Source organism: Rhincodon typus, chromosome 8 (assembly GCF_021869965.1).
Source record: "Rhincodon typus isolate 14 chromosome 8, sRhiTyp1.1, whole genome shotgun sequence".
In the NCBI taxonomy this organism is placed as follows: Eukaryota; Metazoa; Chordata; class Chondrichthyes; order Orectolobiformes; family Rhincodontidae; genus Rhincodon; species Rhincodon typus.
In genome coordinates, this window is record NC_063339.1 from 3,670,680 (window position 1) to 3,697,114 (window position 26,435).

Consider the following 26,435-nt stretch of genomic DNA (forward strand, 5'->3'; position numbering starts at 1 on the left):
ATGGAGCGTGGGGACAGGCTGGATGGGATGTGGGAGATGGGGAGCACCACAGCCCCTCTCGGTCCACAACGAATGCTGCAAAAGGCATCAGGGCCCAGCTCCCCCTCCCGGCTGGAACGTGCAGAAGGAACAAAGTGCTCCTTACGTAGCTCCTTTCATTGGGGGTGGGGGTGGGGGTGAGGGTGGGAGTAGGGGTGGGGGTGGGGTTGGTGTCAATCAGCTCGATAGCTGCATTGGAATACAGAGAGATACCAGTAATGTGAGATCAATTCCCACACTGGCTGAGGTTACCATGAAGGACCCTCCTTCTCACCCTCTCCCCTCTACCTGAGGCATGGTGACCCTCAGGTTAAACCACCACCAGTCATCGAGTCATAATCATAGAGCACGGAAACAGACCCTTCAGTCCAACTTGTCCATGCTGACAGGTTTCATGAACTGATCTGGTTCCATTTGCCAGTATTTGGCCCATATCCCTCTAAACCCTTCCCTATCCATGTACCTATCCAAATGTTCTTTAAATGTTGTAATTGTACCAGCCTCCACCACTTCCTCTGGCAGCTCATTTCACACACGCACCACCCTCTGTGTGAAATAGTTGCCCCTGAGGTCCCATTTAAATCTTTCCCCTCTCAACTTAAACCCATGCCTCTAGTTTTGGACTCCCCTACCTTGAGGAAAAGACCTTGGATACTCACCCTATCCATGCCCCTCATGATTTTATAAACCTCTAAAAGGTCACCCCCCCAAGCCTCTGACGCTCCAGGGAAAATAACCCCAGCCTATTCAGCATCTCCCTATAGCTCAAACCCTCCAACCCTGACAACATCCTTGTAAATCGTTTGCTTACTGTTCTATTCCTCGCACTTCATTGAAGCCATGTATAACCAATATCATTCATCTCTCTGTAATAAGTGAGCAGCCCTGTAATTTGATAAGACTATAAGACATAGGAGCAGAAATTAGGCCATTCAGCCCATCTGAGTCTGCTCCGCCATTCATTCATGGCTGATAAGTTTCTCAACCCCATTCTCCCGCTTTCTCCCCATAACCCTTGATCCCCTTGATAATCAAGAACCTATCTATCTCAGTCTTAAATGTACTCAATGACCTGGCCTCCACAGCCTTCTGTGGCGGTGAATTCCATAGATTCAACACGCTCTGGTTGAAGAAATTTCTCCTTATCTCCGTTCTAAAAGGTCTTCCCTTTACTCTAAGGCTGTGCCCTCGGGTCCTAGTCTCTCCTACCAATGGAAGCATCTTCCCAACATCCACCCTGTCCAGGCCATTCAGTATCTGTAAGTTTCAATTAGATCCCCCCCTCATCCTTCTAAACTCCATTGAGTATAGACCCAGAGTCCTCAAACGTTCCTCATATGTTAAGCTTTCCATTCCTGGGACTATTTTTGTGAACCTCCTCTGAACCCGCTCCAGGGCCAGTACATCCTTCCTGAGATATGGGGCCCAAAGCTGCATGCAATACTCCAAATGTGGCCTGACCAGAGCCTTATAAAGCCTCAGAAGTACATCCCTGTTTTTATATTCAAGTCCTCTCAAAATAAATGCCAACATTGCATTTGCCTTCCTGACTACTGACTCAACCTGCAAGTTTACCTTGAGAGAATCCTGGACTAGAACTCTCAAGTCTCTTTGCACTTCAGACTTCTGAATTTTCTCCCCATTTAGAAAATAGTCCATGCTTTTATTCTTCATAACAAAGTGCACGACCTCACACTTTCCCACGTTGTACTCCATCTGCCACTTCTTTGCCCACTCTCCTAACCTGTCCAAATCCTTCTACAGCCTCCCCACCTCCTCAATACTACCTGTCCCTCCACCTATCTTTGTATCGTCTGCAAACTTAGCCAGAATGCCCACAGTTCCTTCATCTAGATCATTAATGTATAAAGTGAAAATTTGTGGTCCCAAGACAATGGTGACTTTAGCTTCACAATATCCCAAAGTAATTCACAGTGAGCAAAACCTTTCTGGCAGCACAGTCACTGTAGTAATGCCGAAAGCAGGGCAGCCATGTGAGCACAGCAAGATCCCACAATCAGCAATATGCTAATGACAATGAAATCTGCTACAGTGATGTTGGTGGAGTGATAAATATTGGCCCCAGGCCAGAACACAGTGAAATCTGGCTCATCACTCCACTACAACAGTCTGTAATTGACTGTACTTCTCTAACACCAGCCTCTTGTGGATTCTCCATTTTAATCATTCCTCTATTGACAGCTGTAATTCCAGCTGCCTGGTCCCTGAGCAGTGGAACTCCCTCCTTAAACCATGCTGCCTCTCTCTCTCTCTCCACCTCTGTCTATCTCTCCACGACTGTCTCATCATCTCTCTGCCTGTATCTCTCTCCACCACTTTGTCTGCCTCTCTCTTTTCACCTCTCTGCCTCTCTCACTCTGTCTCTCTACCTCTGTCTCTCTCTTTGCCTGTCTCTTTCCACATCTTTGCCCCTCTTTTCACCCCTCTGCTCCTCTCATTCTATCTCTCTGCCTCTCTCACTCTATCTCCCTGCCTCTCTCATTCTATCTCCCTGCTTCTCTCACTTTATCTCTCTGCCTCTCACTCTATCTCTCCATGCCCCTTTGCCTCTGTCTTTCCACATCTCTGTCTCTCTCTCCCCATGTCACTGACCCCCTCTCTCTGTCTCCACCTCACTCTATGCCTCTCTCTCTCCACCTCACTTTCTGCCTTCTCTTGACCTCACACACACTCTCTCTCTCCGCATTTCTGCTCCCCCCTCTCTCTCTCGCTCTCTTTCTCTCCACCTCACTCTCTCTTCTCTCTCCAATTTACAATATTTGAGGACAGGGTGTAAATTTCACATCATGTAAAGCCTTGTGTTAGGAATGGTTTCAGATGTAGATCCAGTCACTTCATGATGTGGAGGTGACGGTGTTGGACTGGGGTAGAGAAAGTCGGAAGTCACACGACAGCAGGTTATAGTCTGCACGCAGTCTCTTACTAAAGCAGTGAAACAAAGAAAGCTGCGGCTAGTGATGTTATTTGTCAGAAACGAACAAACGGTTTTTCACCGATTTGGACAGGAAACTAACAAGTTTGGGAAGTGTGTATGAAATGTCTCGCACTTGTACAGTTACGAGCATTACCTTCAGTTAAGTTCATCACTGCTGCTACAGCTGACTCGATTAAAGATAAAACTCATATTAATCAGCTAACCTCGGAGTCTCAGTCTGAATAGTGCACAGCTGGGAAAATACATTTTTTAAAAAGTTAGTTTGAAATTAAACCACTTCCTATCTCGTTTTAACCCAATGAAGTAACAGCTTTAATAAGCCTGACTCAGATTGCTGTAGACACAGACAGAAGCTGACACTCAGAGAACGACACAGTGAGAAGTCTAGATTAGGAGAGAGAGGGAAAGAGAGAGAAAACAGAAAGAAAAGAGAGAGAAAGATTGAGAAGAGAGACATTGGGAGAGAGACATAATGCACAACATTTTGAAACTGGTTGTCATTACCTAGTTCCTACATTGAGGTAAGATTTTTAAACAAATCAATTTTATTGGTTGTTAAGTGCTATGGAATATTCCGAGGCTGTAAAAGGAGGGTTTTTTTTAATCACTGTAAGTTTGATAATTGTTTTCTTTCATGATTATTTTCAAAAATTAAATTCAGTGACAGCAATTTCAAAGTATAATTATCTGCCAGTGCTTATAAAGTTCTTGAATGGGTTTAGATCTAACTACAGTTTATATGGAAAAGCTCAAAACTGGAGAGGAGAAATGAAAATCAAAACAAAATGCAAACAGATTGGAGAAGGCAGTACGTGACAATCTGCACTGTGACAATTTCCAAACCTTTAATGGGGACCATTTAACCAGCTAGCTCTGTAAATAGCTCAACTCAAGAACACTTCATGACACTCACCAGACTTCATAGAAATAATTATCTGTTTCTGTGGCAGAATTTTTCTCTGTTTGTTTCTGCATGACTGTATTCCTTAACTTTCCACAGTTAAAATGTTTAAAGGGGGTTATTCAGCCCATCAGGCCAGTTCTACCATTTACCAGGATCATGGATGATCTTCTACCTCGATACCATAGTAACAGGAGCAGAGGTAGGCCATTCCTCCCATCGAGTCTGCTCCTCTATTCAGCTCCTCTGCTCTTCCTGCCAAAGTGCATAACTTCACCTGTTCCCCATCTGCTTAAGCCTTGGTCCAATTGTCCCATGTCACTACTCTCCCACTCCCTCCCTGTGGCCCTTAATTTTCAGGGTATTCACAAACCTGTTAAACTCAGCGACAGAGCATTGATCTCACTCTGGGGGAGAGAACTCCAAAGCTTCACCAGCCTCTGTGTGAAAAAATTCCTCCTCATCTCAGTCTTGCACTGAGACAGTGCATTCTGTTCCTGACGAAACCACCTCCTACCATGACCCTGTCAAGCCAATGGATTGTCAGACAGGCTCTGGACAGTGATCATAGAATCCCTATCCCTACAGTGTGGAAGCAGGCCATTTGGCCCATCGAGTCCACTCTGATGCTCCAAAGAGCATCCCACCCAGACCCACTACCCTACCCTATTCTGTAACCCTGTATTTCCCATGGCTAACCCATGCAGCCTGCACATTGATAGACACCATGGGACAATTTAGCACGGCTAACCCATCCTAACCTGCACAGCTTTGGACTGTGGGAAGAAACCAGAGCACTCAGACGTAGGGAGAAATGTGTAAACTCCACACAGTCACCTTACAAGCCACCAGCTGAATCCAGTGGACCGCTGGCAGTATTTTGGAATGAATCAAAATGATGCTTTTTTTTCTAAACGGAGATCAGCGCATTAAGGAAATCTCCAGGCCCTGTGAACGGTGCGTCACATCCCTGGTTGTGGGAGTTAGTTTGAGTTGAGGAAGGGTTGGAACCACCTCCAGCTCTCTGAGGAAGTGTCTTTCCAAAGGGAAAGTCCAGTTACGCAGTGAGCAGTGAATTTGACGAAATGCCGTGACAGATTTCCAGCGACAGGGTTGACTCAGAGCTGTGGTGGTGCCTCATGAGTCTCACTGAGAATGGACAAGACAGTTACTGAAGGTTAGAAAGCAAGATTATTTAACAGCAAATTACATAAGTGGAGGGAAAGCCCCTGAGATACAGTCATTGAGTCATAAAGAGGTACAGCACGTAATAGAACCTCCAGCCCAATGTGTCATGTTGACCAGATATCCTAAATTAATCTAGTCCCATTTGCCAGCATTTGGCCCATATCCCTCTAAACCTTTCCTATTCATGTACCCATCCAGATGCCTTTTAAATGTTGTAATTGTACCAGCCTCCACCACTTCCTCTGGCAGCTCATTCCATACACGCACCACCCTCTGCGTGAAAAAGTTCCCCCTTAGGCCCTATTTAAATCTTTTCCCTCTTAGCTTAAACCTATGCCCCTCTAGTTTTGGACTCCCCTATCCCGGGGAAAACAACTTGTCTATTCAGCCTATCCATGCCCCTCATGATTTTATAAATCTCTAAAAGGTCACCCCATCAGCTCTGACACACCGGGGAAAATAGCCCCAGCCTCGTCAGCCTCTCCCTATAGCTCAAACCCTCCAACCCTGGCAACATTATTGTAAAATTCTTTCTGAACCCCTTCATGTTTCACATCATCCTTCCTATAGCAAGAAGACCAGAAATGGATTCCAAAAGTGGCCGAATCAATGATCTGTACAGTTGCAACATGACTTCCCAACTCCTATATTCAATCCACTGACCAATAAAGGCAAGCGTACCAAATGCCTTTCTACCCATCCCATTTACCTGTGACTCCACTTTCAAGGACCTATGAACCTGTACTCCTAAGTCTCTTTGTTCGGCAACACTCCCCAGGACCTTACCATTAACTATGTCAGTCCTGCCCTGATTTGCAAAATGCAGCACCTCACATTTACCTAAATTAAACCCCATCTGAAACTCCTCAGCCCTTCGGCCCATCTGATCAAGTTCTCAAATGTGATTGTGGGGTGGTAATTGATGGTTGGGGAGGGGGAATGATTGCCTTGTATTTGTCTTGAAGTATATCTGGTGAGGTGCCAACTCTGAGACACCAACTCTGGCAGATCCCTGGCCATATTCTCCCATCTCTTATGGGGCCATCCCTGAATTTGTTGCTAAGAAAGCATCAATATCTCTCCAACTTCCCCAGGCTTCTCGCTAATTTAACAGTTTCTGTGGCATGGTGTAAACGCGACAATAGATCCCTCCTTCCTCCTCGAACTCAAAAAAAGAGGAAGAAGCAGGTTCAGAGGAGACAGAACATTTTGAGAGGAAGGTCAGCAGTGAGATTTCCAGTGGGTAATGGAGCACGAGCCTAAACTGTTTCTGGAAACTGTTGTTGGTGAGTAACAGGCAAGTTTTGCAAAATTGTTCAGGGAGCAGTGAGCATCAGAAGCTTCATGTTAGCATTAAAGGTACCTGACATTGTAAGGATTAATTAACCTAAAGGGGATAACACAGGGCAAGAGTGCTCCATATTGTAGTCTGCTTCTCTTGCTTGATGTGGGAAGCTGGGCACATTCCCAGGGCCTGGAATCTGCATGTGTGCAAGAAGTGTCTCCAGCTGCACCCCCAGGAAGCCCGAGTTTTGGAGTTGGAGCGGCTCCTGGGGACACTGTGGAGCATTCGCGAGGCGGAGTGTCGTGATCAGCACGTATAGAGAGGTGGTCACAGCACAGGCTCAGAATCTACAGGTAGGACGGGAATGGGTGACCACCAGGCAGAGCAGGAGGGCTAAGCAGGTAGTGCAGGAATCTCCTGCTAAACAGGTTTAATGTTTTGGATAGTGTTGAGGGGAATGGCAGCAGCAGGCAAATTAATGGGACCCTGGTTGGCTTTGCTGCCAAGGGAGGGAGAGATAGGTATAGAAATACAATAGTTGTAGAGGATTCAATTGTAAGGGGAATAGATAGGTGTTTCTGTGGCTGCAAATAAGAGCCCGGGATGGTGTGTTGCCTCCCTGGTACTAGGGTCCTGGATGTCTCACAGCAGTTGCAGGACTTTCTGGAGTGGGAGGGTAAACAGCTAGTGGTTGTGGTACATGTTGGTACTAACAACATAGGTTTAAAAAAAGGGGGATGAGGCCTAAAAACAGAATATAGAGAATTAGGAAGAAAGTTGAAATGTAGAATCTCAAAGGTAGTTATCTCAGGATTACTACCAGTGCCACGAGCTAGTTGGAGTAGAAACAGCGGGATATATAGGATGAACAGGTGGCTGAAAGATGGTGTGGGGAGTAGGGTTTCGGATTCGTGGGGCATTGGGAACGGTTCTGGGGAAGGTGAATCCTGTACAAACTGGACGGGTTACACCTGGGCAGGACCAGGACTGATGTCCTTGGGGGGGATATTTGGCCGTGTGATCGGGTAGGGTTTTAGATCATTGCAGGAGGGGGATGGGAACCAGAGGAGTACGGTAGTAGACGCAGAACTTGAGGGAGCGGTAGAAACCAAGGCAAATATGACTAAGAACAAGAACAGGCAGGGAAACACTGCTCAATATAGTGGGGCGGGGGGGAGTTGGTCTGAAATGCATGTATTTCAATGTGAGAAGTATAATGGGCAAGGTAGATGACCTTAGAACTTTGGTTAGTACGTGGAACTGTGATATTATTGCAATTACAGAGACTTGGCTGAAAGAGAGACAGGACTGGCAGCGGAATGTCCCAGGATTTAGATGTTTCAGGTGTGATAGAAGGGGATGTAAAAGGGGTGGGGGAGTTGCATTATTGATAAAGGAGTATCTCACAGCTGTACAGAGGAAGCGTACATCAGAGGACTTGTGCAGCGAAGCAATGTGGGTAGAATTCAGGAATAGGAAAGGTGAAATCACAGGGATGGGGGTATACTACAGGCCTCCCAATGGCCAGCAGGAGATAGAGCAGAGAATATGTAGGCAGATTTTGGAATGTTGTATAAACAGTCACATTGTTGTGGTGGGTGATTTTAACTTCCTCTGTATTGACTGGGACTCACTATGTGCTAGGGGCTTTGATGAGGCGGAATTTGTAAGGACCATTCAGGAGGGATTCTTGACGCAGTACGTAAACAGTCCAACCAGGGAATGGGTTATCCTGGACCTGGGTTTGGGAAATGAGCCCGGCTGTGTGAGTAAAGTTTCAGTGGGGGAGCATTTTGGGAATAGTGACCATAATACCGTGAGTTTTAAGATACTCATGGATAGCCATAACAGCAGTTCTCGGGTGAAGGTGTTAAATTAGGGGAAGGTGAACTGGAGAATTTTGATTGGAGGTGGCTGTTTTAGAGTAAATCTATATCGGACATGTGGGAGTATTTCAAACTGCAGTTGGTAAGAGTTCAGGAGCAGCACATTCCTGTGAGAATGAAGGATGGGTTTGGCAAGTTATGTGAACCTTGGATGACCAGGGATGTTCTGACCTTGGTCAGAAAGGAAAAGGAACGATATACGAGGTCGAGGAGCATGGGAACGGATGAAGCCCTTGATGTATATAAGGAAAGTAGGAAAGAACTTAAACAAGGAATTCGAAGGGCTTTAAAGGGTCATGAAAAGTCATTAGCAAACAGGATTAAGGAGAATCCTAAGGCAGAGAAAGGAAAAGGAAAGAAGACAGGGAAGGGTTGGCCCACTCAGGGACAAAGGAGAGAATCTGTATGTGGGCCAGAAGGGGTAGGTGAGGTCCTAAATGAATACTTTGTGTCAATATTCAGCAAAGAGAAGGAACTGATGGGAGATGATCTCAGGAAGGGGAGTGTTGAGTTTCGAAGCCAAGTTGCTATTAACAAGTATTAAGGTAGATAAGTCCCTGGGTCCTGATAGGATCTGTCCCAGAATATTGAGCGAGGCAAGACAACAAATTGCTGGAGCAACGACGAACATCTTTGTATCCTCTTTGACAGAATAACCAATGTTGTCCCAGTGTTTTAGAAGGGTAGCAGGGATTATCCAGGAAATTACAGGCCTGTGAGTGGTCAGGAAATTATTGGGAAAGATTTTCGGGGACAAGATCTATACACATAGAGAAGCAAATGGACTTATTAGCGATAGACAGCATGGTTTTGTGCAGGGAGGTTGTGCCTCACTAACTTGATCGAGTTTTTTGAGGAGATGGCGAAGATGATTGATGAGGGGAAAGTGGTTGATGTTGTCTACATGGCCTTCAGTAAAGCCTTTGACAAGGTCCCTCATGGCAGACTGATACAAAAGGTAAAGTCACATGGTATTGGGGGTGAACTACAAGATGGACACAGAACTGGCTTAGTCACAGGAGACAGAGGGTAGCGGTGGGAGGATGTTTTTCAGAATGGAGGGCTGTGACTATTGGCGTTCCGTAGGGATCAGTGCTGGGACCTCTGCTGTTCGTGGTTTACATAAATGATTTGGAGGAAAACGTAGCTGGTCTAATTAGTAAGTTTGTGGATGATACAAAAATTGGTGGAGTTGCAAATAGTGAGAAGGCTTGTCAGAGGATACAACAAGATATAGATCAGTTGGAGGCAAGGGCAGAAAAATGGCAGATGGAGTTTAATCTGGACAAGTGTGAGGTGATGCATTTTGAAAGGTTAAGTACAGGTAGAAATTATACAGTGAATAGCAGAACCCTCAGAGTTATTGATATGCAGAGGGATCTGGGTGTGCAGGTTCACAGATCACTGAAGGTGGCAGAGCAGGTAGATAAGGCTGTAAAAAAGGCTTATGGCATGCTTTCCTTCATTGGAAGGGGCATTGAGTATAAGGATAGACAAGTTATGCCGCAGCTTTATAGAACTTTAGTTCGGCTACATTTGGAATATTGCATGCAGTTCTGGTCACCACACTACCAGAAGGATGTGGATGTTTTGGAGAGGGTGCAGAAAAGGTTTACCAGGATGTTGCCTGGTATGGGGGATTTTAGCTATGAAGAAAGGTTGGATAGACTGGATTTGTTTTCACTGGAATGCAGGAGGTTGAGGGGCAACTTGATAGAAGTTTATAAGTTTGTGACTGTCATAGATAGAGCGGAAAATAAGGGCCTTTTTCCGAGGGTGGAGAGTTCAATTATTGGGGGACATAGGTTCAAGGTGCGAGGCGGCATGTTTAAAAGAGACGTGTGAGGCATGTTTTTCACACAAAGGTTGGTGAGTGCCTGGAATGTGCTTCCAGAGGAGGTAGTGGAAGCAGACACAATAGTAGCATTCAGGAAGCACCTGGATGAATACATGAATGGGAAAGCGATAGAGGGATATGGATCCTGTAAGTGAAGACAGTTTTAGTATGGAAGGGCAAAATGTGTCAACGCAGAGTTGGAGGGCCGAAGGGCCTGTTGCTGTGCTGTATTGTTCTTTGTTCTTAATATCTGGATCTTTAATCTCCTGTTTTACTGAGATAAGCTGCAGCTTTTTGCAATTGCTCAGGAAATTTCACCAACGTGTTGCATGACAAAAGAAATAGTGAAAATTATCATTTCTATTGAGCATTGCTGACTGGATTCCTAAGTTCCTCTGTTTGATTTGATTCTGATTTTGTTGTCACGTGTAATTTACATAAGAGTGCAATAAAATAAAGGGAAAAGATTTCGTTTGTCACCACGATACGGCGCCTCTTTGAATAATTTAAGAATAAGGGAAAAGGAAGAAAGATATAACTTGAAGAGAGTGGATCGGTTGGTCCTGAGCCTGCTCATCACCATCAATAACGCCTTCACTGCTATCATCCCTGTACCGCCTTGCTGCCATCTATACTGGAGCCAGCCAACGTTGAAATCACTGGTCCTCAGGTGCCTTTTTTTTGTTGCTGGGCTCACCTCTCTGATGTTGCTCCTGTATCAGCCAATAATACTGCTTTCATTGCCATTCCAATGAGCTGATCTGACAGCCACCCATCTCTGTCCTTGAACTAACAGGGTGTAGAGCTGGATGAACACAGCAGGCCAAGCAGCATCAGAGGAGCAGGAAGGCTGACGTTTCGGGTCTGGACCCTTCTAATTTTCCGAAGAAGAGTCCCAACCCGAAACGTCAGCCTTCCTGCTCCTCTGATGCTGCTCGGCCTGTTGTGTTCATCCAGCTCTACACCTTGTTATCTCAGATTCTCCAGCATCTGCAGTTCCTACTACCTCTGTCATTTTCTGGTGGCCTTTTCCAAATTTAGATCTGAAATCCTCCACAGGCTCACCTGTTTCAGTCCTTGAAATTCGTGTGAGGAATGAGCTGCCAGAGGAAGTGGTGGAGGTTGGTACAATTACAACATTTAAAAAGCATCTGGATGGGTACATGAATAGGAAGGGTTTAGAGGGATAAGGGCCAAATGCTGGCAAATGGGACTAGATTAATTTTGGATTAATCTCAGCATGGACAAGTTGGACTGAAGGGTCTGTTTCTGTGCTGTATGACATAATTAGCCTTTTAAATCACAAACCACAACAGCGATAGGGTTCCCCTTGTCCTTACCTACCATCCCACCAACATCCACATCCAGAAGATCACCAGGCACCATTTCCACAACCTCCAGTGAGATGCCACCACCAGACACATATTCCCCTCCCCTCCCTTGTCCACTTTCCACAGGGACCCTTCCCTCCGGGACACACTGGCCCACTCTTCCTTCACCCCCTGCATGACCCCAGCCCCAGGGCACCTTCCCCTGCAAACTGCAGAAAATGTAACACCTGTCTGTTTCCGTCCTCCCTCTCCAAGGCTCCAGAAAAGCAACACTTCACTTGCACTTCACACAGTCTCGCCTACTGCATTCGCTGCTCACAATGTGGTCACTTCTACACTGAGGAACCAAAGTGTAGATTGTGTAATCACTTTGTAGAACATCTTCGTTCTGTCCGCCAAAATGACCCTGAGCTTCCTGTGGCCTGCCACCGTTAACGCACCACCCTATTCCCTGGCCAACATCTGTGTCCCAGGCTTGCTGCAGTGTTCCAGCAAAGTTCAGCATAAGCTGGAAGAACAACACCTCATTTTCCACTTGGGGACCCTGCAGCCCTCCAGACTCAATATCGAGTTCAATAATTTTAGGGCCTAAACTCTCCCATGTCCTCACCCCAAGCTCCACACACCAGACACTGTCATCACATGGTCTGCTACTACAAACCAACCCACCTTCAGCTAATAGTCCCCATTAGCAACTATGCATCCCCCTAGACCTTAACTCATCCTTCGTCTGCCAACTGTTGTATTCTCTCTGTCTCTGTAGGCTTCATTTCCACCTATCGTTTAATCCTCCCCCTCTCCCCCTACCCCTCCCAACACATCTTCAGCATATATATCAACAGTTTCCTACAATGTGGATTTACTAGTGTCGGACTAGGGGTGGACAAAGTCACATCACACCAGGTTATCAGTCCAACAGGTTTATTTGAAATCACAGGCTTTCGGAGCACCGCCCCTTCGTCAGGCGAAGTCGTGTGTGACTTCTAACAATTTCCCAGCTACCTTCAGCTCTGAGGGAGGGTCACCGGACTCGGAACGTTAACCTGCTTTCTCTCCACAGATGCTGCCAGTCCTGCTGAGTTTTTCTAGCAATTTCTGATTTTGTTTCAGATTTCCAGCATCTGCAGTTTTTCGGCTGTTTTCTTTGCCTTTGTAGTTGTCTGCTGTACTGCTGTGCTGACCTTCTGCTTACTGTATGCACGTACACCTAGCTTTCTCTCTCTGTGAAAGCCGACAGTTGCAGGTTTCACACCTCTTTGAAAATGCTCTGCTTTTTTCTTCTTATGACCAAAGTAAATAACCTCACACTTCCCCACATTGTGTTCCACATGCTATTTTGTTGCCTACTCATTACCCTTGATGTATTTTTGCAGCTTATCAACTCTTTGATTGCATCGACATGAGTTTGTATCTTCAGCAATCTTTGATGCAATATTATCAGGACAGCAAGGTACCCGGAGATCCGAAAGAAAATTGGAAAGACTCAACAGGTTTGGCAGAATCTGTGCAGAGAGAGGAACAAAATTAAAATATCGAGAGGGATCTGATAGTTTCTCTGCCGTGATGTTAATGCACCAGTGAATAGGGCAGCTCTGAACAATTTCATGCTCTTTTCTGGATGATTAATATAACAATAACACGTCGGGACTCAGGGGAGGGGGCCAGGTGAAATCGGATAGCCATGGCAGGCTCAATTGATGGCTTCCAGAGGGTATTGGATTATAATTTGGATTGAAATGGTGCACAGGGGTGTGGGGAAAAGGCAGGAGGTTGGCATTAGGGAATAGAACTGCTACAGACACAATGCGCTGGAACAATTCTCAGCACAAAGAGAGCAGGAAGAGACACAGTTGCAATGCCCCCTCACAGTCAATTGGCCTGTTGGTCTCTGAGGAAAACTGGAGAATGATGAACCTCCCACAAAGCTGTATGGTCCTGCTCTGGGTTCACATGCTGCAACTTTGATGGGCACTAAACAGCTGGGTGTGGTGCTTCTGGGAATTAGCCCCCATCGTCAGACCTACCCATCCCACCCCAGCTTGGGTCTCCATTAGAAACTCGACAAGCTCTTTCACTTCCCATGAGGATACTAGTAGATGCCAACTCTCCAGTATGGTCCTGGAGTCTTCAGCATTAATGCTTAATCTCCAGGGCATGACTGCAAATTTAACGCACCCCCATCCCCACCACCACCACCGCCAGCACCCCCCCCCACCCCCCACCCCCAACCCCCATCACTTGGTGGGATGAATGTAGGAAAAGGTCACAGAATGATTCATTTATCCAGTCAGAAAGCTCCCACTCCCCTGGGTCCCATTCCTACCTGGGCCTGTATGTGCACAGACCATTGAAGCGGTCAGGGCAGGTAGGGAGAGCTATTAAAACACGTGCAGAGAGTGCAAGAGCAGGGAGGTGATGGTGAACTTGAACATGACACTTGTTAAACCCTAGCTGGAGGATTGTGTCCAGTTGTGAGCGCCACATTATGGGAGAGACGTGAATGAATTGGAGAGAGAGTGAGGGAGTGATTTATACGAATGGCTCCAGGAATGAGAAACTCCAGCAATGAGGATAAATTGGAGAAGCCGGGATTGTTCTTCCTGGAGAGATGGCTGCAAGGAGATTTGATCAAGGTTTTCAAACTTGTGAGGGGGCTGAATAGAGCAGATAGGAAGAAGCTGTTCCCACTCATAAAAGAAATAACAACAGGGTGTAGGTTTAAGGTGATGTTCAAAGGGAAGAAAGGGTGATATGTGAGGAAAATAACTTTCACCCAGAGAGTAGTTAGGGTGTGGAATGCGCTGCCTGAGAATGTGGTGGAGGCAGTTTCAACTGAGCCTTTCTGGTGGAGCATTGGATGGTTATTTGGATAGAAATGGTGCGCAGGGACATGGGGAAAAGGCAGGAGGTTGGCACAAGAGGATAGATCAGGTGCAGGGACAGTGGGCCAGAACAATTCGATGATTCCTGCGAGAAATTCTCCAGACACGGAGAGCAGGAAGAGACACAGGCACAACGCGCACCCCACCCCCTACCCCCCACACCCCCTCAACCCCTCCCATAGTCAATCAGTTTGGCAGTCACCATCCTGGCCACCTTCTGGCCTTTGGGCTGAGACATTGGAGAGATTACAGCACCCATACAGGATGTGGAGGGCAGGGTTGGTGTTTGGAGCTGAAGGGGGCAGCCGCACTGGGAATGGAAGTGTCAGAGGGAAGGCGATGGAGACTGAGCTGGACCAGAGGTACCTTCACGGTGTTCCAGACCAGAATAGGGGTGAGATTGGAGAGTGGAATTTCTCTGCCTGCACCCACACAGCCCCTACCCCCTCCCTCTACATGTCCAACAACCCCTTCACACCCCCACCACCTGCAGAGCACACTCCCCCCCCTCTACAGGTCTGACCCCCACCCCTCCCTCTATGGGTCTGACCCTTCAGTTAGCGATTACCTGACGGTTTGATAGTATTAGAGATAACATCAATGTGCACAAATGACTCAGTGGGTCATAGAAAGAGGAGCAATTGTGCAGGCTAACTGCTCCTCAGTTGGATGGGCTCCTACAGTGGCCTTCAATTACCGATAAGGGACAGGAAGTTGGGCCGTGAGAAGGACAGGGTGGCTGGTTGGGGGTTTGGGGCAATGGTATTAGCACTGCAAACGTTTTTGCTACTGGAGGAAACGGAACTAGAGATGGAGTGAACTGCACCAAGAAACGTTCTGTGGTATGAGTCGAGCAGCCAGCATCTCAGAAGTTCATACTTAATCTGCACAGAATGTTCACAATCTCGCTGGATGACTATCTTTTTAATCTTACACTTTAACACAATGCGGGAAGAACCATCTGCTAGATCACAATCATCGCTTGTTTGTTCTCACTTACTCTGTCTCACACTCTGTCACTCTCACAGACTTTGCCTCAAACCTTTCGCTCAGTAACTCATGCTTACATCCTCTCGTCTCTTTTAGTGTCTTTCTCTCACGTACACACACTTTCGCCCCTCTTTTATTCACTCTCATTAATTTCTGTCACATTATCCCTCTGACATGACCTACTTCTTTTTCTCAGTCTCTCATGTTCACCACATAAAGGTTCAGAGCACCGGAGATAGCCATTCAGGCATTATATCTGCGTCAACAATCATCCAGTCTAATCCCACTTTCACATATTTGGTCCATATGGCATGTAGGTTACACATCTTCAGGACTTAATCAACATTATTTGAAATGCAATGAAGGTTTCTGTCTCTACCAACCTTTCAGCCAGTGACTTCCAGCTCCCATTTCTCCTCCACTTCCCTCAAATCCTCATGTTAATTCTGTTGCTCCCGAGTTTTGTACCCTTGCGAAGGAAAATACACCCTCCTATTCACTCGATTTCTTTACACCTCCATTAAATTTCTCCATGTTCCAAAGAAACCAAATCCAGTTTATTCTATCGCACGTCACAGCGAAACTTCTCCATTCCTGGCACCTCTGTGCTCTGCTGTCTCTCTCAAGCAATCACATGCTTCCTGTGATATGTGACCAGAACTGTATGCAGTACTCTACCTGTGGTATAACTAGTTAAGACTAGTTAAGTCTGTTGGTGACAGAAAAATAAATCGGAAGCCAACTGATGACGAAGACGGAAAGATTCTGCAGAGGTATACAGACGGTTGAAGTGACTGGGCTAAAACTTATCAGGTGCAATAGAATGTGGGGAAATGTGAGATGATGCACTTTGGCAGGAAGAATAGAGGAGCTGATTATTATTTAAATAGGGAAAGACTGCAGAAAGCTAGAGAGTGGAGGGATTTCAGAGTCCGCGTGCATGACAAAAAGCTAGCATCCACGTTCAGCGTGTTATAGAGAAGGCAAATTGAATATTGGCCTTTATTTCAAGGGGAATGGAATATTAAAGTAGGGAGGCTTTGCTAAAACTATACAAGGCACTAGTCAGATTGCATGTGGAATACTATGAACAGTTTTGGGCCCCTTACCTAATGAAAGATATACTGTAGGCAGTCCAGAGAAAGTTCACTCAGCTGATCCTAGGTAAGGAGGGATTGTTTTATGAGGATGGGTTAAGTAGGTTGGGCCTGTAGTCATTGTTCCAACAAGGTGACCTTATTGAAACGTATAAGATTATTAGTGGGATTGACAGGGTTGATGCAAAAAATTTGTTTCCTCTTTTGGGAGAGTCTAGGACCAGAAGAAAAAAATCTCAGAATAAGGGGTTGCTGAGATAGGGCTGAGAATGAGGAGGAATTTCTTCTCTCAGAGGAGAGTGAAACTATGGAATTCTTTACCACGGAGGTTTGGTCGTTTAGCATATTCAAGGCTGAGACAGCAAGATATTTAATCAGTAAGGCATAAGGGTTATGGGGAAAAGGCAGGAAAGTGGAGCTGAAGATTATCAGATCAGCCACGATCTCCTTGAACAATAGAGCAGACTTGATGGGCTGAATGGCCTCATTTTGCTCCCATGAATTAGTTTTATTGTCAGATGTACTTACATGAGTACAGTGAAAAGTTTACAAGTTGCCACTTACGGCGCCACAAATTCTTAGGGGAAGAAGTCAGGAAAATAAAGAAACGACGAGTCTAGCATTACAGATCTTCAGAAGTACAAACTAACAGAAACAAATTAGAAAAATGAAGAAATAAAAAGTTCAGAATAACAGTCCCTTCACAATGATATGATTAAGAAAATGAAATTTTAAAAAAGCGAATGTAAGACAAAGTCCACTTAGTCCATTTCACTGGTCTGGGCTCGAGGACCCGAACCCCCTCACACTGTTGGAATCCCAGGCTGGACCCACCACATTTGTTTATGGTCTTAATATGGGTTCTGGCAAAACCTCCCTGTTCTTACCTTCTGTGCTTCAGCTAATAAAGAAAAGAATGTCCTCTTGACTACCTTCACTTCCTCCTACCTTCCAAGATATGTTGAATAAAACAGAAGTGACCCAGTCAAGCCACTTTTTGCTCACAAAAGCTGAAGTGAAAACTGATTGGAGAGTGAGATGTACTCAGGGGATTCCTGGCTACCTGCTTGGTCCTTCTTGGAAACGTGCTAGCTACCCATTCCCTCTCTATCCAGAGGTATACTCAAGCAGTGCAGTGTGTAACCCAGGTACCTCTCAGCTATCCTGCTGTGTGTGGCTCTGCTACCAGCTGTTGTGAAATTTCCTAAACCCAGGGCTAGAACTCCAAAGATTCTCTAGCATGCAATTGTCCAAAAGAGAAAGGTCTGAACATGAAACAGGGAAATGCCCTTTGTCAGTCGTAGTTAAACGTTACAGAAATAAATTTAGGAATTGTCCTTTAAATCACCAGCTCAATACCTTTCTTTCACACTGTCGCATTCTGTCTCACCAACTCTCTCAGTTTCATACTTCTTCCCACACTCTTTTCTCACTCTCAGTCTCCCTTTGCCAATGAAACTTTCAGTCCCTCTTTTATACTTGTTCTCATTCTCTCTGTCTCCCACTTTCACAAACTATCTTACCTTTTGATCAAAAACAAAGTTGCTGGAAAAGCTCAGCACGTCTGGCAGCATCTGTGGAGGAGAAAACAGAATTAACGTTTCGGGTCCGGTGACCCCTTCCTCAGAACCTTTTGATCTCCTCCTCCATCACCTTCTCACCTTTTCAGTTTCTCTGGCTGAAAGAAACCTAAATGAAATATGCATAATTTGGGACTCAGGCAGGTAGCTGGGCGATGGAGGTGAAGAGGTAATGAAAATAAAGGCAAACCAGTGGACAGTATTTGGTAATCCCAAGGCAATATGACTGAATAATTAACAGAAACATAACCACCTTCCTGTGGGAGCAAATTACTGCAGAAGCTGGAATCTGTACTGAAAACCAAAAATGTTGGCAATCACAGCGGGTCGGGCAGCATCCATGGAGAGAGAGAGTGAGCTAACGTTTTGAGTCGAAATGACTCTTCATCACAGTTGTCATGAAGTGTGGAGGGGGTAGCATTTATGCAATAGGTGGGGGGGAGGGGGAGGGGTGGAGTGCTGGGGGAGAAAGGGAGCTGAAAGTGCAAATCAGAAGACGGCTGAGAGTCACCAGAGCGAAATTCTGGGAGACATCGCCACAGTCATTACCACTGTACAACAGGTCAGACAGAGCCTGGTGTCAAGGTGAGGTTAGGGTTAGGGTTAGAGTTGGGGTTGGAGTTGGAGTTGGGGTTAGGGTTAGGGTTGGGGTTGGGGTTGGGGTTGGGGTTGGGGTTGGCGTTGGGCGTTAGGCGTTAGGATTAGTGGTTAGGGTTAGGGTTTCAGGTTTAACCTCCCACCTCCTCTGGCCAAAAACAAAGACTCTGAGGAGGATGACTGGCAGGGTAAATGTGTACAAGGGAGCAGCCTTTAAGAGATTGGGCCAGTGTTAGAGTGGAAGTGCTGAGGCCTCTGCTCGAGAGGTTTCAGTGTGAGGAGACTGAGCAGGGGTACAGGTAAGAGCAGGTAAGGGCTCTTTAACTCTACTTTCTTTCTGTCTGAAGGCAGTAGGGATGGCAGCTAGGGCAGTGACATGCTCCTCTTGCAGGATGTGGGAGATCGTAGAGACTTCCAGTTTTCCTGATGGCTATACCTGTGGGAAGTGCACCCGGCTGCATCTCCTGACAGACCGCGTTAGGGAACGGGAGCTGGAGCTGGATGCACTCAGGATCACCCAGGGTACAGAGAACACCACTGATAGGAGCTAGGGTGAAGTGGTCCCTCCTAAGGTGCAGACTGCAGATGGCTGGGTGACTACCAGAAGAGGTAAGAGTCAGGGGGTGGGGACGAGGCACATAGTTCAGGGTTCCCCTGTGGCCATTCCCTCAATAACAGGTATACACATTGGATACTGTTGGAGGGGGATGACCTTTCAGGGGCGAGCAGCAGGAGTCAGGTCAGTGGCACTGTGACCGGCTCTGAGGCTCAGAGGGAAAGGGCGCAGTTAGACAGAGCGATACTGATAGGAGACTCAATTGTGAGGGGGACAGACAGGAGACTCATGCCCCTCAGAACTTTGTACACCTCAGTTATGTCATCCCCTCAGCCTTCCCTGCTCTAATGGAAAACAACTGCACCCTATCTATTCTCTGTTCATCTCTGAATCGCTCCATCCCAGGCAATCTCCTGGTGAATCTCCGTTGCCACCCCCCCCCCACCCCCACCTACACCCCACCCCCACCCTTGTACAATCACATCTTTCCTGTAGTGTAGTGACCAAAACTGCAACTCTCACAAGTCATGCCACGTTATTTTTAAACTGCAACCACACGTGCCACTTACACTTAATTTACTGAGTAAAGCAAATTACTAGGTTTTCTTGATTGAAAGAAGAAGGAATAAAAATAATAAAAACATGACACAAATGCATACACATAATAAGTTTTGAAGGAAGGGAAGGGAAAGTGTCCGGTATTTAGAGTCTGTCCTGGAGTGCTTTGGCAGTGGCAAAGTTTCAAGGTATTCTTGAATTCTCAGGAAATGTTTATTTTTTCTGGTTGATTTTTCACCAGGGCACTGACTTTGAGGCTGACAGAGACAGAGAGAGAGAGAGAGAGAGAGACAGAGACAGAAAGATATAGACAGAGAGAGAGAGAGAGAAAAAAAAAGACAAACAGAGAGTGGGAGAGAGAGACAGACAGAGACAAAAACAATGAGAGAGAGAGAGCACATTATTCAGTTCTTGCTTCCAAATCCATTTGAACTCATCTGTCCACTTCTGCCCCAAAGTAGTTGTTGAAATACCATTCAGTATACATTCTAGAGTCAAGTTCCATTGTCCTTTTTCAGCAACTGACTCATCCCAGTGCTTAACTTCTAGAAATGTGTGAGTCAACTAGTAGATAAAGATCTGAGCTTCAGTGCCTTTTATAATCACGTTAATTTTGCGTCAAACTGACCACTGATTGCTATGATTTCATTAGCTTGATACAACCTGATCACTGCAGCCATCTTTGGTTAGTGTTAGTAAAATTTTGCTTTAGTCTATGATGGTCTCAGGTATTAAAATCAAACAATAGAGGTTGAAGATTGATAGTCCAAATTACCATGTCCATAACAGTCCTGAGCGTGGGGACACTGAATGGATATAGCGCACAAATCAACAACATTAAAATCCATAATATAGTGAAGCATCCCAAAGAGATTCACAGAGGGGATTATCAAACAAACAGAAGTAAAATACTACAGATGCTAGAAATCTGAAATAAAAACAAGTGCTGGAGAAGCTCAGCAATTGGCAGTGATAGAGAAAGAGAGAGAGAGAGAGAAATGGAAGTGTTAGTTTACAGAAAGTGTGAACAATGTTTTGAGGGACATTGCAAAGGAGGGACAAGGCAGAGGAGTTTAGGAAGAGATTTCCAGAATATTGGGCTTAGGCAGCTGGAGGCATGGCTACCAATGATGGAGCATTAACATTCGAATTACCTTGAGGTGAGAAATGGAGGAATGACGAGATCTCAGAACGTGGTGGGACTGGAGTTGATTGTTGAAGTGGAACGGGGTGGAGCTGTGAAGGGATTTGAAAACAAGGATGAGAATTTGAAGAGATAGTAGGAACTGCCGATGCTGGAGAATCTGAGATAACAAGGTGTAGAGCTGGATGAACACAGCAAGCCAAGCAGCATCAGAGGAGCAGGAAGGCTGACATTTCGGGCCTAGACCCTTCTTCAGAAAAATAATTTGAATCAGGTTTTGAATAGGCCCTACGGTTTGACAGGGCTCAGCTCCACACAGAGGAAGCTCCTGTATGGTCACTGAGCCTTTCTATCCTTGCATCTGAAATGGATACTAAGCCAGAATTCTCACACGGGAACTCAGTCAAAGGGTTTGTTAAGGCATCTCGCTCTCAGAGGAGCCTGGGCCTGAGGTAGTTATACCTGTTGCTCATTTGTGGGGCTTCTGCTGCAATACAACAAGAAGAAAGGTGAGGGAGATGGTGAGGTCAGGACCTAGAACATGTCCCCCTGTTGTCTGTCAGATGTGTCCTCTCCCATCTCCCTCAGAGTGAGGCTGCCAGAAACAATTGGCTAACAGCCTCCGTGTGGTTAGGGATTGTTAGCGAGAGGATTTCCTGGCAGGCTGTGACTAATGGGACCTAAGAATGAAGGAGCTCAATGTAGCCATCTCTGTCCAGGCCTCTGTTTGGCCTATCCTTGTCTGGATCTCCATCAGTCTTATCCCTGTCTGGATCTCCAACAGTCTTATCCCTGTCTGGATCTCCAACAGTCTTATCCCTGTCAGGATCTCCGATCAACCTTATTCCTTTCAGGGTTTTAAATGGCTTTATCCCTGTCAAAGTCTCCAATTACTATCCCTGTCAAAGTCTCTCTCAGTCTTATCCCTGTCAGGATCATCATCAGTCCTGTCCCTGTCAGAGTCTCCATTGGTCTTATCCCTGTCAGGATCTCCATCAGTCTTATCCCTGTCTGGATCACTGATCACCCTTACCCCTTTCAGGGTTTTTAATGGCCTCATCTCTGTCAAAGTCTCCAATTACTATCCCTGTCAGAGTCTCCATCGGTCTCATCCCTGTCAGGATCTCTATCAGTCTTATCCCTGTCAGGATTTCTGATTACCCTCACCCCTTTCAGGGTTTTTAATGGCCTTATCCCTGTCAGAGTCTCCAATTACTATCCCTGTCTGGATCTCCATCAGTCTTATCCCTGTCTGGATCTCCTTGGTCTTACTCCTGCTCAGATTTCCAATCACCCTTATTCCTGTCAGGATCTCATTGATCTTATCCCTGTCAGGATCTCATTGGCCTTACCCCTGTCTAGACCTCTGATCAGCCTCAGAGTTTTGCCAAATCTCCCTCAGACATGTGACACCGGTTAGATTTCCAAATCTATGTCCCGGTTCCAAAACCAATCCAATGAACTGAGTTTTCCAATTCTACAGAAATCTGCAGGAATGAAAGATTAATCTCCATGGTGACATAATTCACAGGGGACTTTTAAACAAAAAGCTTTCAATTTTGGCTGTATGGACAATCATGTTTGCTTGTTAAATTTAAATATGGGATAGGAATCACAGGCCTTTTGACTGGATAATCCAGAGCTTGATTTGATTTCTGATTGGCTGCAAAGGTGGATCACCTTGGAGATGGATATGTCAGGCGACCAATGGGGAAGGTTGGAGGGTGGGGCAATTGGAGATCATGGGAGGACTCCCTACAGCAGTGAGCCTGAGGCAGAGATGTTGGCCAGGGAACCCGGTGGTGTGTTGAAGTAACAGGCAACTGGAAGATCAGGATCATTTTTGCGGATAGAACGTAGGTGTTCTGTGAAGTGGTCACCCAGTCCATCCTGGGCTGCTGCAATGTTCTCGTGAATCACAATGCAAACTTGAGAAACGACACTTCATTTTCCACTAAGAGATAGTAAGAACTGCCGATGCTGGAGTCTGAGATAACACAGTGTGGAGCTGGAGGAACACAGCAGGCCAGGCAGCATCAGAGGAGGAGGAAAGCTGACGTTTTGGGTCAGGACCCTTCTTCAGAAAATTTTTGCTCACTGTCAGTGCAGAGGATCCATTCTCTGCTGCCATTCCTGCTGAGTTTCTCCAGCACCCACTTTTTTTCAGATTTCCAGCTCACGTCATAATTTTTCTTTCGGGGGCAGGTTTGAAAGTTGTGTCTGGCATTGTGTAGGTGAAGCAGGATCTTGTGTCTCACTCAGTGGGTAACACTCTGAGGCAAATGCTCATGGGCTCAGGACTCACTTTAGAAAGCTGAGGACAAATGAGCGCAGACTCTCTTGTGCCTCACTGAAGGAGTGCCGCTCCTTCGAAGGTGCGAGAAAGAGGGCCTGAATGCAATTTCAGTAAACATAGTCCATCTGGCCAATGCCACACTGCCGCTCGTGGGATCTTGCTGTGTACAAAATTAGCTGTGACTTCCCCCACACTGCAACAGTCACCACGCCTTCAGGAAACGCACTTAACTGAATGTGAAGCTCTTTGGGGCTGTTGTGATTGTTGCCATGGAAATGCAAACTTTCTCTCTGCAGCGGTCACATGGGGCCCAAATTCTGAGTTCGACAATTGTGAAAATCCAAATGAGGGGAGTTGTGGAACAGGTTGTAGAGTTGGACAAACTCCAGATTAGCTGCAGGCAATGATTAAAATCGTGGCAGTTGGAGTCAACGCTGGATCCGAGAGAGAGGTTTATTTCCCTAAATAAAAACAGGAGGTACTCAGAAGAGGCTCAGCTTACATGACAGCATTTGCAGGGACAGAGACTTAGCACTGAAAGCCCAATCTGCATTTTTCTGTTTTATCTTTTCATAGGATGTGGGTGTCGCTGGCTGGGCCCAGCAGTCATTGCCCGTCCCTAGTTGCCCCCATGAGAAGGTGGGGGTGAGCTGCCTTCTTGAACCACTGCAATCCATGTGCTGTGGGTTGACCCACAATGCCCTTAAGGAGGGAATTCCAGGATTTTGACCCAGTGACACTGAAGGATGGTATACATTTCCAAGTCAGGATGGTGAGTGACTTGGAGGGGAACTTGCAGGGGGTGGTGTTCCCATGTATTTGCTGCCCTTGTCCTTCTAGATGGAAGTGGTCGTGGGTTTGGAAGGTGTTGTTGGAGGAATGGGTGATTCTTTGGGAAGATTATTTTGATTCTGATTAGGATAAGAAAATGTGAAAGAACAGAGTGATTGGACCATCCTGTACAGTAATCTTTAAAATATTTCTACAAAATATTTAAAAAATGGAATTAAAAGCTGGCTGAATATCAATTGTTTAACCATTATCAATCGTTATAAAAACCCATCTGGTTCACTAGTGTCCTTTAGGGAAGGAGATCTACCATCCTTACCTGGTCTGGCCTACATGTGACTCCAGACCCACAGCAATGTGGTTGACTCTTAACTGCCTTCTGAAATGACCGAGAAAGCCATTCAGTTCAAGGGGCAATTGGGGATGGGTGATAAATATTGGACCAACCGGTGATACTCACATCCCCTATATTTACCCTTTAATGTAATGGGCCACTGGGCATTATCTCAGGGGATAGGAACACCAACAGGAGGAAATTGCCAGACTTTGTTCAGTGTAGTCACTGTGTTCAGTACTGAGCACTACAACTTAAGAAGGAGGGCTCTGCTTCATAGGAGGTACTTATGGACTCACCAGAAAGTGCTTGGGGCTTAGGTCTGATTTAAAAGGACAGGCTCTATGATCCTGGTTAGGATCTCTTCAAGTTCAGAAGATGCATGAACGGTCTGATCAGGGAGTTTAAATAGTCAAAACGTTCCACAGAGTAGTTAACAAACGAAACTGAAATAAAGCTAGGAACTGCAGGGTGCTGGAAATCTGAAACAGAAATTGCTGGAGAAACTCAGCAGGTTTTTTTTGTTTCCTTTATTCATTCATGGGATAAGGGTGTCCAGGGCTGGCCAGGCAGCATTTATTGCCCATCCCTAATTGCCCAGAGGGCAGTTAAGAGTCATCCACATTGCTGTGGGTCTGGAGTCACATGTAGGCCAGACCAGGTAAGGATGGCAGTTTCCTTCCCTACAGGGCATTAGCAAACCAGATGGGTTTTTCCTGACGATTGACAATGGATTCACGGTCATCATCAGACTCTTATTTCCAGATATTTTATTGAATGCAAATTCCACCATCTGCCGTGGTGGGATTCGAACCCAGGTCCCCATAACATTATCTGGGTCTCTGGATTAACTGTCCAGCGATAATACCACTAGGTCATCGCCTTCCCTGTTTGGCAGCATCGTTGGAGAGAGAAACAAAATTAACATTTCGGGTCCAGTGACCCTTCTTCAGAAATTCTGTTTCACTCTCCACGGATGCTGCCAGACCTGCTGACTTTCCCCAGCACTTCCTGTTTCTGTTTGTGAACAAGTGAGACCAATTCCTCAGGTGGATTTGCTCTAGAGATATACTTCAGGAAATAATTCACAGGTCCTTGGGGTGTGGCGGTAGTGTCCCTTCCTCTAAACCATAAGGCCCGGGCTCAAAGTCCCACCTGCTCCAGAGGCGTGTAATAACATCCCCAAATGGGCCATCGCTGAATTTGGTGACAAAAGTGCCACGTGGATCTCAATAACAGAACTCCCCTCCAGCCCTATGCTCTTTGGAGGTTGTTGTTGTGTGAGAGGTGGGGGGGACCCTCGAATTAAGGGACATAGTTAAAGAATAAGGGGACCCTGACTTAAAACTGACTCGTGAAGGAGTCTGTTCTCCCAGAGGGTGGGGTTAATGTCTTGAATTCCCTCCCCCGGAGAGTTGTAGGGGCTAGATCAATGAAAGCATTTAAAGAGGAGAGAGTTGGCTCTTTGAAATATAGAGGAGTTGAGGGCTACATTGAGCTGACATGAAAGGAGGCATTGAGGCTTGATGCAGATTAGCCATGATCGTATAGAACGGCAGGGAAGCCTGGAAGGGCTGAATGGTCTAACCCTTCAGCACAGCCCATTCATGCTGACCAGGTTTCCAAAACTGAACTAGTCCCGTTTACCTGCATTTGGCCCATATCCCTCTGAACCTTTCCTGTCCATGTACCCATCCAAATGTCTTTAAAATGTTGTAATTGTACCAGCCTCCACCATTTCCTCTGGCACCACTCTCTGCACAAAAAAATTGCCCCTCAGGTCCCTTTAAATCTAGACAGCAAGATGGCAACAGGGTAAGTTGCTCCATTTGGACCTCCATTCGGCTCGCCAGTTCCCTTTCTTTTTCCATTCTCTTTCTCTTCTTCCCAATTCTCTCTGCAGTAATTCCATCACACCACTCCATCCAAACCCCTTCCCCTTTAAAACCTACCTAAGGAGTTGGGTCACGAATGGGAACCGCGTACCAGGAGGTGAATGCATGGGCTGTTCCCCGCAGCGATGGCGGAGAGAACGTGGGCCGGTGGGGCAGCGGCAGTGAGAGCAGGCTGTGAGGGGGTGAGATCGGGACGGTGAGGGGTTGAGAATGGCTCAGTGAAGGGGTGAGATTGGGACGGTGAGGGGGTGAGAATAGGTCGGTGAGGGGGTTAGAGAGTGGGTCGGTGAGGGG

The 26,435-nt window shown here is 46.2% G+C and overlaps 1 protein-coding gene across 1 annotated transcript in view; it reads left to right on the forward strand.

Annotated features, from left to right (window-relative positions):
- The first annotated feature begins 4,030 nt into the window (after positions 1 to 4,030).
- Positions 4,031 to 26,435, forward strand: part of LOC109925492 (probable G-protein coupled receptor 132) — a 105,482-nt gene continuing 83,077 nt past the window's right edge. Inside the window, exon 1 of the mRNA XM_048600412.1 lies at positions 4,031 to 4,098. The gene's annotated coding sequence lies outside the window, so the exon portion shown is untranslated. The remainder of the gene's footprint in view (positions 4,099 to 26,435) is intronic.